The sequence below is a fragment of the Oryx dammah genome, unplaced genomic scaffold (genome assembly GCF_014754425.2).
Source record: "Oryx dammah isolate SB20612 unplaced genomic scaffold, SCBI_Odam_1.1 HiC_scaffold_2, whole genome shotgun sequence".
NCBI classification, from domain to species: Eukaryota; Metazoa; Chordata; class Mammalia; order Artiodactyla; family Bovidae; genus Oryx; species Oryx dammah.
In genome coordinates, this window is record NW_024070186.1 from 120,449,961 (window position 1) to 120,462,521 (window position 12,561).

The following is a 12,561-nucleotide window of genomic DNA, read 5'->3' on the forward strand; positions in this document are numbered from 1 at the left end:
TTCCCGTATGAACTCTACTGCTGGGTAACCAAAAAAATTGATCTGGTTAACTTTTTATTTATAACAGTACTCTAGTTAATAAAATAGAACAACAGAATTGAAGTTTATCATTTTAAAACTTCTAGTGCATTAATGGATCAAGTCAATACCAATCAATTTCTGCCTGTGTCACTAAAGCAGATAATATAATTTCTGTTGGAAGAACACCACAACCCCTATGAAGCAGTTTCACCAAGAAAACCACATATGATCCAACCATCACTTCACAGGAAATACCAAACAAAAGTAGCAATGACACTCATTAGCAAAATCCAGAATGGGAAATGATACAGGACAAATGACCAATTTTTTTTTTTTTCAATAAATAGGCTACTGAGGGAAAAGGTAGGGAGAAAGAAAGGGAACTTATCAACAAATCAGTTATATGGCTTATTTAAACATTGATTCAAACAAAGAAAACCTGATATTAATGAGTAACTTGGTCCTTTAGGCAATGACTGAATATTTGCTACATTAGATAATTATTTTCCCAGTTCTTTGCTAAATGATTGACATACCTCAGGTGTATCATTTTAAGGCATACAACATGATGATTTGATTTATATATATTGTAAATGATGACCACATTAGGTTCATCTAACAACCATCTACACATACAGATGCAATAAAAGGAAAAGACAGAAGAAAAAAAAAATTCTCCTTATGGAACTCTAACAATTTATTCTTACAATGACTTTTTATATATCATTCAACAGTATTAAATATGGCCATCACATTGTTCACTACATTGCTAGTATTTATAACTGGAAGTTTGAACTTTTGACCACCTTCTTCCAATTTACCCTCCCCCACACTCTGTGACCACAAATCGGATCTCTTTTTCTATGAGTGGTTTTCTCTCTTTCTCTTTTTAGATTCCACACATAAGTGAGATCACACAGTATTTGTCTTTCTCTATATGGCTTATTTCATCTAGCATAATGACTTCACATGCCATCCATGTTGTTGTAAAAGGTATGAGTTCCTCTTTTTTTATGACTGAATAAGTATTCCATTGTGTGTGTGTGTATGTGTATATCAAGACTTATTATCTTTTTCCAGTTATGATAATGGTATTATGGTTGCTTAACAAAAAAAAACTCCATATAAAATATTCATGGATGAAAAAATATGTCTGGAAACTACTTCAAAATAATACAGGAGGGGAAAGTTAGTGAGGAACAAGGTAAAACAAGCTTGCCCACGAATTAGGTAGCTTTTGAAACAGTTCAGTTTACTTTCCTATGTCTGGAATTAAAAAAAAATAAACATAAAAAAGAAGATAACATAAGGAATAGTGACTGTATGACAATGAGTGCTGTTTCATTTGGGGGGATTAAGAAAGGTTTCTTTTTTAAGAGAAAGCTTTTGATCAGGAGACTTTTGAGAAGAGGCTTGATGGAAATAAAGTTGCAAAAGGAGAATTAAAGTAAAGTGTCTGCCTACAATGCGGGAGACCTGGGTTCGATTCCTGGGTTGGGAAGATCCCCTGGAGAAGGAAATGGCAATCCACTCCAGCACTCTTGCCTGGAAAATCCCATGGACAGAGGAGCCTGATAGGCTACAGTCCACGGGGTCGCAGAGTCGGACACGACTGAGCGACTTCACTCTCACTTTCATAGGATTTTTCCATTAGAGAGCCACTGATGACATTTATGATGGGTGAAGTGTAGGGGATGAAGTTTGAGTGCAAAGAGTTGAAAATGAGCAAGAGGAGACGGCATTATTCTTTCCAGTAGCTCACTGAGAAGGGCAGAGGACAGAGAGAGACAGCGGAGGACGCATCTCTGCCTGGAATTACCTTCTATTAGATCCCTTCCTGGGGCCACTTTTTCTGATCCTGTTTTCTTTCGGCTTCAGGTACTTTTCTCCCACCTAGCTGTCAGTTCCAGCCCTGCATAATTCCTTTATGGAGCTGCCTTTAAGCCCCATATCACATACCAGTTACCATAAAGGGGTGATTGCTGGAACTCTTGTGCTGATGGAGGCTTTTATTTCTTCAGCTTTTGCACAAAGTGTTTTTTCAGTTGCTTCCTCCTTTTGTCTGCTCTCTCCTATCCTGACTTCTGCCTTCATTATTCGCTTTCTATTTTGAACCTTGTCTTGTCTTTTAGACTAGATTTTTAGCATTGTCTTCTTACCCATAATCTTTTTACCTGTTTATTAAGAATTAGGTCCTTTCTATACACTGTTTGGGGCTATGTATCTCAACCCAGCCCCTGGTGATATGGGGTTTCCTGATGATATACCAGAGGAAACCACAGATTCAGTTGTTAATCTACAGTTCTGGATCACCTCCATAGCCATTTCATGCCCAAATTAAAGTCCTCCATGGAGAGCCAAGCTGGCACTGAAGGTAGAACATTACTCAGAATCCCTGGGCTCATTAACCATTAACAGGGACGAGGGCAGAACCGCTGGCTCTGTGTTCAGAAGCCCAACCCCCTTCGCTCTGAGAGCCCTCTGGGCTCTGGGCTCTGTGCTGTGTTCTCCTCGAAGTTCAGTCCTGCTGCTCTCTAACTTCTATGTGATAACATGGAAAGTGTGCACAAAAAACTTTTGCTGAATAATGATGTATTATGATGGTTATCGTGATGAAAGAGCTTGGGCTCTGGTTTCCACTGCAATCTGAATTAGCTGCTGCTCGTGACTGGAAGACAAGCCCTGGTTATCCAGATGGAGGCACCTGATACATATTTTCTCAAAAATAAGACTATCACTTCAAGGAAATGAATTGACTGTATTTGCTGCCAACGATAACTTTCAAGTGTTCAAGCAAGGGAGAGCACCTCACACATGAGGCTTGTTTTAGTACTTTCCCTACTTAACTTTTCTCCACAATTATCCAAACTGAAGGCCAGAAAACTGCTTTCAATTAAGTGACTCATCCCATATGCTACTCAGTATTTGAGACAATTCACTTGTGTAATTTTGTGTGTGTGCATGTGATAAAGGAGCTATTTCCTATAAAATTGGATTTCAATGCCAACAATATACTTTAAAATTAAAAATAAATAAATAAATAAATTTTTTAAAAAAATAAAAATTAGAAAAAATAAAAAAAAAAATGTGATTTAGCAATTTTATTATCTTACCAGTAAGGGGCAGCAAACAACAATGTTTGTTTGAAATACTAAGCTAATTTGGAACTTATCCTCTTCTTTTTTGCTTTATGAATACATCTCTGATCCCTTTTCCACTCTTTCTAGTAATACGAAGCTGCGGAGATGGATGATTAAAAGGTCACCCAGAAAATAGTAAACTGTAACATTTAAAATATAATTCTAAGAAAAGATAAAATCTGCCAGCCCTTTGTGTTGACACATGGTGAAATCTCTTATAATTTCCAAATTACATCCTAGGAACTGCCACACACCAAGTATCCATAAAACTTACTCATAGTCTATTAATGAGAAGGAAAAGGTGAAAGTAGTATTTTGCCTTAATTTTGTCTCACAAAATACCGTTTCTCATCTGAGCTTTAGTCATCTAATTAAAAAATTATTTCATTTTAATGATTATTTATTATTTTGGTCACCAGATAAGAAGAAGTGACTCACTGGAAAAGACCCTGATGCTGGGAAAGATTGAAGGAGGGAGGAGAAGGGGACGACAGAGTATGAGATAGATGGATGGCATCACCAACTCAATGGACATGAGTTTGAGTAAGCTCCAGGAGTTGGTAATGGACAGGGAAGCCTGGTGTGCTGTGGTCCATGGAGTCACAAAGACTCAGATACAACTGAGCGACTGAACTAAACTGATTAAGCATGTACCATAAGCTAGGAACCATTCTAGGCAGTGGAGACAAATGATAAAGCAAAAGTGATATAATATCTGTCTTCCTGCTGCTATTTTTTTGAGTTGGGGAAAGTTATCCAAACTAAGATAGGGGTTAAAGGTAGACAACATAAAGAGAAACTTTGGACACCGAGTGTGAACAAAGACTAAGATGCTAGTGAAGGACGGACAAATGCCAAGTCCCACAGCTGGAGAGATTTATTCAGAACCTTAATTTGAATCTTTCACTCGCTTTCAGTGAATCTTTCACTTTCTTTTTTTAAAAATTTTTATTGGAATATAGTTGATTTACAATGTCGTGTCAATGTTGGTTTCAGGTGTACAGCGAAGAGAAGCAGTTACACATGTACATATATCCACTCTTTTAAGATTCTTTCCCCATATAGGTCATTGAGTCTTTCACCCTCTTTCAGAAACTTTACTTAAATCTTTCTAATCACAAATGCTGGTGTGAAAACCAATGTTAACTTTATTTTTCTTGTATTTCGATGAGCACTCTATCTTAAGAACCCATTCTTCTGAAGAGTAAAGCTTAATTTCCAGTAAACTCTATTGCTCCAGGGACTTCTGAGTATTTCGTGCTTTACTCAAATTCAGAATCTGCCCTCCACACCCCTCTTTCTTCCTCTGTTTGGGAAAGTACATCTACTTCTCTCGCTTGGTCTGTGTCAACGCCACGTTGTCATCTGTGAAACGTAACTCACGTTATAAGGTACTCTGACACCCTCTCTCCATCATGGCATCAATATTAAGATGTGATTGCAGCCAAGATCTGATCTTCTGCAGTGTCTTCCTGTACCCCTAGGGCCCCTGCAGGGCAGATGCTTCTCGCTCTCACTTCTACATCTAGGGTCTTTCGAAAGAGCTCTCATGCTACCAGTGGCTCTAGGATGCTCCCTGTGCCTGTGTCAGTCCCATTTCTGCCCCCATACCCCATGCACCTATATGTAAGAGACTGCTACTGTACTTTTCTAGAGTAGCTAATTCTGTGCGAACTCAGCTGCTCAGGGTCATAGCGGAAAGTAGATGCAAAAACCTTTCACTCTCAGAGTCCCCTCAATACATTTTGGATTTTCTACCCCATAATTTGCAGTTTAATCACTGGGGACTAAATCAGACAAATATTCTCTTCTAATGCTATATGTTGCATTGGCATCACCTGAAGGCCAATATTTAACATTTATTCCAGAGAAACTTCCTTGAATGAGGGAGGGTCAACTAGCAAAAGAAATTGCAGGGGAAAAAAATAACATCAAGAAATATTTCATATATGGACCTCTAGGTTGAACTACACTGTGATTTAAGAATCAAACCCAAATCAAGATTTAATTTATACCTTAAGCATATTTCTCTTTTTTTTTAATACTAAACTCAAAAGAGGTCTCCATTTTTCAGCTATCTAACAAGTAATAGTTCAAAGTCACATGGCATCTAGGCAGCAGAAATAGAAATGCTTTGTAAGATTTCATGAGCATTCTTGGTTCAAGTTCAGGAATACACATCTGTACTGGAATATGGGCGGGGGGTGCTTTTTCCAGAATTCCAATGTTACCTGTAAGTTTTAAGTCAGCCTGCAGAGGGCAGCAAATACGCTTGCAGGAGGAGTTGATTAGCAACAAAGCATGAGGGCTAGTTCACATTGTTTGAAGTCAACACCAAACGATTTCATTTATGTAAGGGAGTTTTTTGTGGCTTTTTTTGTTTAAGTAAAAATAAGTGCTTGGTTGCTTGTTAGTAAAAAAGAAGTAGTCAAATCTATGTTTAGCACTTGTTCCTCTGGTACTTCTAGATCTTTCTTGCAGACAACCAGGACTTACTCTACCTGGGCTCTCCCTGTAGAATATCACATATGCCAGGCACCCAGAATTATACCCCCTCCAACAAAAATAATTTTCTTGTATCTCTGCTTGTGTCTTCTTCTCTGGGTAGTGATAATTTATCTAGAATGCAAAACCTAAGTATCTAAAATAAAGCCATTAATAAAAAGAATAATTTGTATTGCAGGGCTCCAAAATCACTACGGACAGTGACTGCAGCCATAAAATTAAAAGATGTTTGCTCCTTGGAAGGAAAGCTACAACAAACCTAGACAGTGTATTAAAAAGCAGAGATATCACATTGCTGACAAAGGTCTGTATAGTCAAAGCTATGGTGTTTTTCAGTAGTCATGCAGAGATGTGAGAGTTGGACCATAAAGAAGTCTGAGAACTAAATAACTGATGCTTTTGAACTGTGGTGCTGGAGAAGACTACTGACAGTCCCTTGAACAGCAAGATCAAATTAGTCAGCTCTAAAAGAAATCAACACTGAATATTCATTGGAAGGACTGAGGCTGAAGCTGAAGCTCCAACGCTTTGGCCACCTGATGCGAAGACCCAGCTCATTGGAAAAGACCTTGATGCTGAGAGAGATAGAAGGCAAAAGGCGAAGCGGGTGGCAGAGGATGAGATGGCTAGATAGCATCACTGACTCAATGGACATAAATCTGAGAAAACTCTGGGAAATGGTGAGGGACAGGGGAGCTTGGCATGCTGCTGTCCATGAGGCTGCAAACAGTTGGACACAAACTTAGCGACTGAGCAACAATTTTTAAAGTATTGGCTAAAGACAGTAGAATGAAGCAAGATTCCCCAATATCTAAATCAATAATCAAATAAATAACAACAACAAAAAAACCTACAAAAGAGGGGAGGATAAAACTTAAAAGCAGCAACCAGACAAAGAATCATAATCTAATGCCATAAAGAAATGGGGTCAAAGAAAGACAAAGAAAATGCGGTCATGTTGTATTACATCTCTTAACCTTCCCTTCATCTCCCAGAAGAATTACCATGAAAAATGAGTTTAGAGTATTTTGCAAGTTCTCATTAATGTCATTTAATTTAGAAGTACATACACAGAGGAGTTAAGTAGGCATCCCTGAGAAAAATGGAGAGACGCATAAAAATAAAACCTAAGTCGAAAATTCATTAGTGATAAGAAGGGCTGATAAGCTGAATATCTTGAACTGTACAATGTTGGAATGACAGCCAACCCAAGAATTCTCTCACAACAGAATCTCTGAAAAGAACTCAGATGCCAGGTCTACAGCAAGGGTAACACTCATCCACAGCAGGGTTCCACCCCTGCCGTCCACACACACACGGCCTGCACCTCTGCCATCTCTGCATGCCTATAAGCTTGAAAGAAAGACCAACTGGGTACAGGAAAGACGGGAAGTGATTCAAGGAAAATCTACACTATGTTCAGCTGGGTAGTGGTATCTGATGATAAATGTGACCAAGATAAATCACATGGCAATTACAGAACTATGATAGAGAAAAAAGAAGAGAAAAAATGGAACAGAGGGCTGGAGGGGAAAATAGAAGAAAGGGAGGAAAAAAGGAAGAGAGACATAGTTCATAAAAAGCAAAAGTCTGGAAGTAAGCATATCGAAAACTACAGAGTGCCCAATGCTTTATGCTATGCAATAACATAATATCAATAAATAATCCAATAAAAGAACAGCCAAAATTAAGATGAAATTAAAAGGTTAAAAAGAGATTCAGAGATAAAACAATCTGAATACTGGTGTATAATTGTAGATGTTACCAATAAATCATAATACCAGAAACACAATGTACTAAGTATCAGACTGGCCCTAATTGCTGAGCAAAACTATCTTTAAAAATCTTAAATGTATGCAAGTATTAACCAAGAAAGTTAACACTAAGGCTAAAAATGAGTTAAAGGCAGGAACTCCAAAAGGTAAGTAAAGCACTGAGATTGCTTTTTGCCTTAATGGCATTGCTGAGCTCAGATGATCTGAGGCATTAATTTTTAAGGTTTCAGGGATAAGAGACAAAGCTCACACTCCACTCAAATTAGGGATCATATTAGGAGTCTCCCTTTTAAATGACACTAGACCCCTCAAGTGTTATACTCTTAGTTTAAAAATGAACTAGAACTATACACTGATACCAATCTGGAACTTGGGGAAAAAAAAGAAAACTGCCCATCTTGAAATATGAACATCTTAATTTTGACAGGAGGTGAAAAAAGGACTTCTCCTGAAAATTCATAACCACAATCTGACTTCCATTTAATATTGTATTTTGAACACAGATCACATGGTATTATGAAATACACACACACACACACACACACACACAAAACTGCTCCAGTCAACAGGTAGTTTAGTTTAAGTTGATATAGCACTGTAATGCCCACAGATGTCTCATGGAAACAAATGCTAATCCTCCCATGGAGGAATCCACCTGCGTCCCAAGCCTCAAAGAATTTTCACAGATCAAGTTCAAATAAAAGTGAGAGCCTGAGGTAAAAAGAAAAAATGTCAATGAACACATATGGAAACAAGGCACCATAAATATTAAGGCTCAAGAGTCTTCAGATATAGGAATTGTCAGAAAAAATAAAAATCAATTTGTTTAAAATGTCCAAAATATAAAAGGCATGAAAGTCATGTGTAAAGAATACATATTTAAAAACCCAAGACTTCTAGAAATGAAAAATTAATAGAAATTTAAAATTCATGGATGGTTTACACGAAATTGTCTGTAACTGAAGTCGAGAAATACAAAGAAGTAGAAAAATGTGAAAGACACAAGAAGGACAGAATAAGATGGCCTAACAGATGTCTAACTGGAATTCCACAAGGAAGACAATGAAAAGGAGGCGGGGAGGCGTGAGCATGAGGTAGGGACTCTATTTCAAGATACTGACTGAGAACTTTGCACAATTGGTGAAAGAAAACAAGTATTAGAAGCAGGAACTCCAATGAACTGCAAAGAGGTCACCTTAAATCCGAATTTAAGATCCACTACAGTTAAACTGTAGATTCCTTAAAGAAAAAAGGGCTTCCCTGGTAGCTCAGATGGTAAAGAATCCACCTGCAATGCGGAAGACCTGGGTTCGATCCCTGGGTTGGAAAGATCCCCTGGAGAAGGGAATGGCTACCCACTCCAGCACTCTTGCCTGGGGAATCCCATGGACAAAGGAGCCTGGCTGGCTACAGTCCTTGGGGTGGAGAAGAGTCGGACACGACTGAGCGACTTTTACGTTTAAAGAAAAAAGAAAAGATAATGGAAAAACATCTTTAAAGTTATATGGCAGTTTTTTTTTTTTTCAGAGGAGGAAATTTATCCAAATCACATTCTCTACCTTATCTCTAAGAAATAGTTTGTCTAATTCTTTCCATAAATATTTGGAAAAGTATATAGAGAAATCCAGGCTTTTGGTTGGTCAGTTGGAACGGTTCTACTTTATTTGAACGGTTCGATTTTATTTCAATTGACACCCGCAAGATCTTTTAAGACCAGTGTCAAGATGTCATATGAGCATCTGTATCTTTAAACAGGCAAACGTGGTATTCCGATTGCGCTGTCCCCACAAAGTTAAATTCAGCTGATTCAGGCTGACAAAGTACAAGACAGTCTGCTCTAAAGACTCATCAAGGAGATCCACTGCTGTGGCAAAAAATCATTACCAGCAAGCTGAGTAGTCTGAAGTAAACTCGCCAATCTTTTACAGTCAAGTTAGCTCTGCACGAACCCAGTAGCTGACGCGGAGGGCAGACGTCTCGGTACTCACGAACTCGCGGGCTCCTGTGACTGCGCATGCTCCAAACTCCAAGCCCTCGAACTTCCGGAACGAGAACGAGGCCTCCGGCGAACACAAGGGGGCAGGTGTGGCTGTGGGCTTGTCGCCAGTGGTGGCTGCAGGTTTCGATTAACACTGCAGCGAGCGAGGCTCCGAGACTCTCGAAAGTTCCACCGTATAAATCGCAGCTGAGTATACTAAATTGATGGTGTAATTTAAAGAAGGAGAAGGATGGAGAATGCGGCAGAGAGGAAGGAACGAAGAACCAAGTGTAATCAAACAACTCACATCTCTCCAGGAAGTACAGTTACCTAAGTACAAATATTTGAGAATAGGTGCAGATGTTTGTTTGTTTGTTCCTTATTATTTCCTTCTAATATAGTTTTAATAACTAGTGAATATATACCTTTCTCTATGGAATATGGGCAAACACGTTTTATTTAATCAGCATTGTAACCTTTTTTTCCTGTCCTCATAAGTGCCAACGTTTTTTTTCACTTCGTCTCTATTAAGATTTATTTTGAGAGGGAAAAAGTGAAACAAGCTGTATCTCAAAAATCTAACACATACATACAACGTGATTACAGTCACAACTCTTCTTAGGAACTCAAAAATTAGAACTCATTGCAGGAATGAAGAAAATTCCTGTCCTTTTTCATTTGCTCTTGAATGTTGTTTAGTAACAACATATCAGTAACTACTTTTTACTGATTTTTTTTAATTTAAGAAAATAAAAGGAATTGTCTTCACACTAAACAGAATTTTACAAATAATAATGTGAATTCTTTGAGCTAACCGAAGGACCAGAAGTGAAGTTATTGTAGGTTATATTGTCAAATAAAGGAGACTCATTTTATAGCTCAGTCTTCCATAAACACTGTGGAAAAACATTTGAACACTTAAAATCCACGTCTGCTTCATATTTTTACTCTTTCTTTGTAGTTCTTATTTTTATTTTTTTGTCATAAAACTTTATTCAAATATGTTAAACATAAGTGATCAGCTGTATTACATTGACAGTGTCTTTAGTAACACTTTCATAAAAGATATGGGACAATTTTTGATAGAGTTAATACTAAATCTTGTTCTAATCCAGCATTTCTTTGGGAATCTAAAGTGCTAGGGTGCAGGTATGAACATTTGTTTTCATTTGATTTAATTAGGGATAAAGTTTAAAGTCTTTAAAGCAATAGTTGTCAAATATCAATGTGCAAATAATTTAACTGATAATTGTTTTTTTTTTAAATAAAATACAGCTTAACTGTCCTTTTTAACTCCTCACTCCTAATTCTGTAAGTCTGCTGTTGCTGCTGCTAAGTCGCTTCAGTCGTTTTTAAATAGAATGCTATAGGATATTCTGAAATGATAAAGTGAAAGTCAACACATTATTTGAACGATATGGTTTATTTCACATTTTACTATGTTTGGGGGCTAAGCAACATCAAATTCCAGAATATATGTCTTTTTATTACCCTTTTAATAGCAACAAACTGAGCAGACTCATATTTCATAGACTTCAGAATTCATGTTTGAACATTTTCTATAGTTTGGGCAATTGCTATTAAAACTATTAAATGTAAGTGGTTTTCTTTTTTTTAACTAAATATAATAACCACTATATATTATTTTTCATCATGGGAAGATTTGAGAAAAACACATTTAAAGTTTTGGCTCAGATTTAACAGTATACATATACAATTCTAGTTCATTGATTATTACTCAGTGGAAAATACAAACATAAGAAGTCAATTATCCAACTTGAGCCACTAAATGTTTTGCTTATGACATACTATAAGAACAGGGAAAAGGACAGAAGATTCCTAAAGCGTGTGTACATTTATAATTGGAGTTATTTTTGTGTAAGTATGGCAAGTAGAATAGATTGTATTTAAACTTTAATAGGAAGATACAACAGAAAAGAAAATCAAGTTTAAAGTTATTGCTGGGTTGGGGTTCTATACTTTGAAAGATCACCATAAATGAAAATAGACAAAAATATGAACTCACAATTCAGCTTTTATTCCCTTCTTTAGGAGTATGTAACTAGAACCTGAGTTTGTGGATGAAGATGGACCCTTGGAGAACAAGGGAAGTTCAGTAGGGCATCCAGAGTTAACACACTGTGTTCCCCTCCATTGGAGTTGATTCTCAAGGACTTGTTGTAGAGCTGGGCAGTTTTAAAGAGTTGACGTTTCGGTGTCTAGTCAGCCTAAAAGTGCCTGTACCATAATAATATGGGATAGTGAGGTGCATTCAGTTCAGTTCAGTTGCTCAGTCATGTCCGACTCTTTGCGACCCCATGAATTGCAGCACACCAGGCCTCCCTGTCCATCACCAACTCCCGGAGTTCACCCAAACGCATGTCTGTTGAGTTGGTGATGCCATCCAGCCATCTCATCCTCTGTCATCCCCTTCTCCTTCTGCCCCCAATCCCTCTCAGCATCAGTCTTTTCCAATGAGTCAACTCTTCGCATGAGGTGGCCAAAGTGAGGTGCATACAGGCCCCAATTACTTATTATCTCTTTTAAGATGCTTGGGATAAGTGAAACTATTAAGAATGTTTCTCTGGCTTTTAAAAATATACAGTCATTTCCAGAATTCCCTAGGAAGTAAGAACTATTCCTTTGAACCGGAGAACATATTGTATCTTCTACTTCACTGCAGAGATATTTCCTACTCTAAAATGCCATCCTCTCTTCATTCACGTACACATTTTGGAGCAAAAGGGGACTGAGGCTGGGCAAGGAGTAGGAAGAGGAGATATTCATGTCAGGTGGGCAGGAAACCAATAGCTGAGTTTTAATATGACTAAGTGTATTTATTTATATCTGTTTTAGAATAGCAGTTAAAATACTGTCTTTAGAATAGACAGTTTAAAGCAGTTTTATATAGTGCATATATGGTTTACAATGTATAATTACCAAACAGCGAATTTTTCATAATGCATAGATATTGCCAAAATTTATGAATTTCTATGTCTTTCATGATCAGTAAGATACTCTCTAATCATTGAAAAACAAGAATTAGCTTTCTATTTCTAGCAAAACACACATTACTTCTCAGATTCTTTTTTGATAATAAGTGACTGGTATTCCTTTTTAGTAAATTTAGGAATAAAGATAA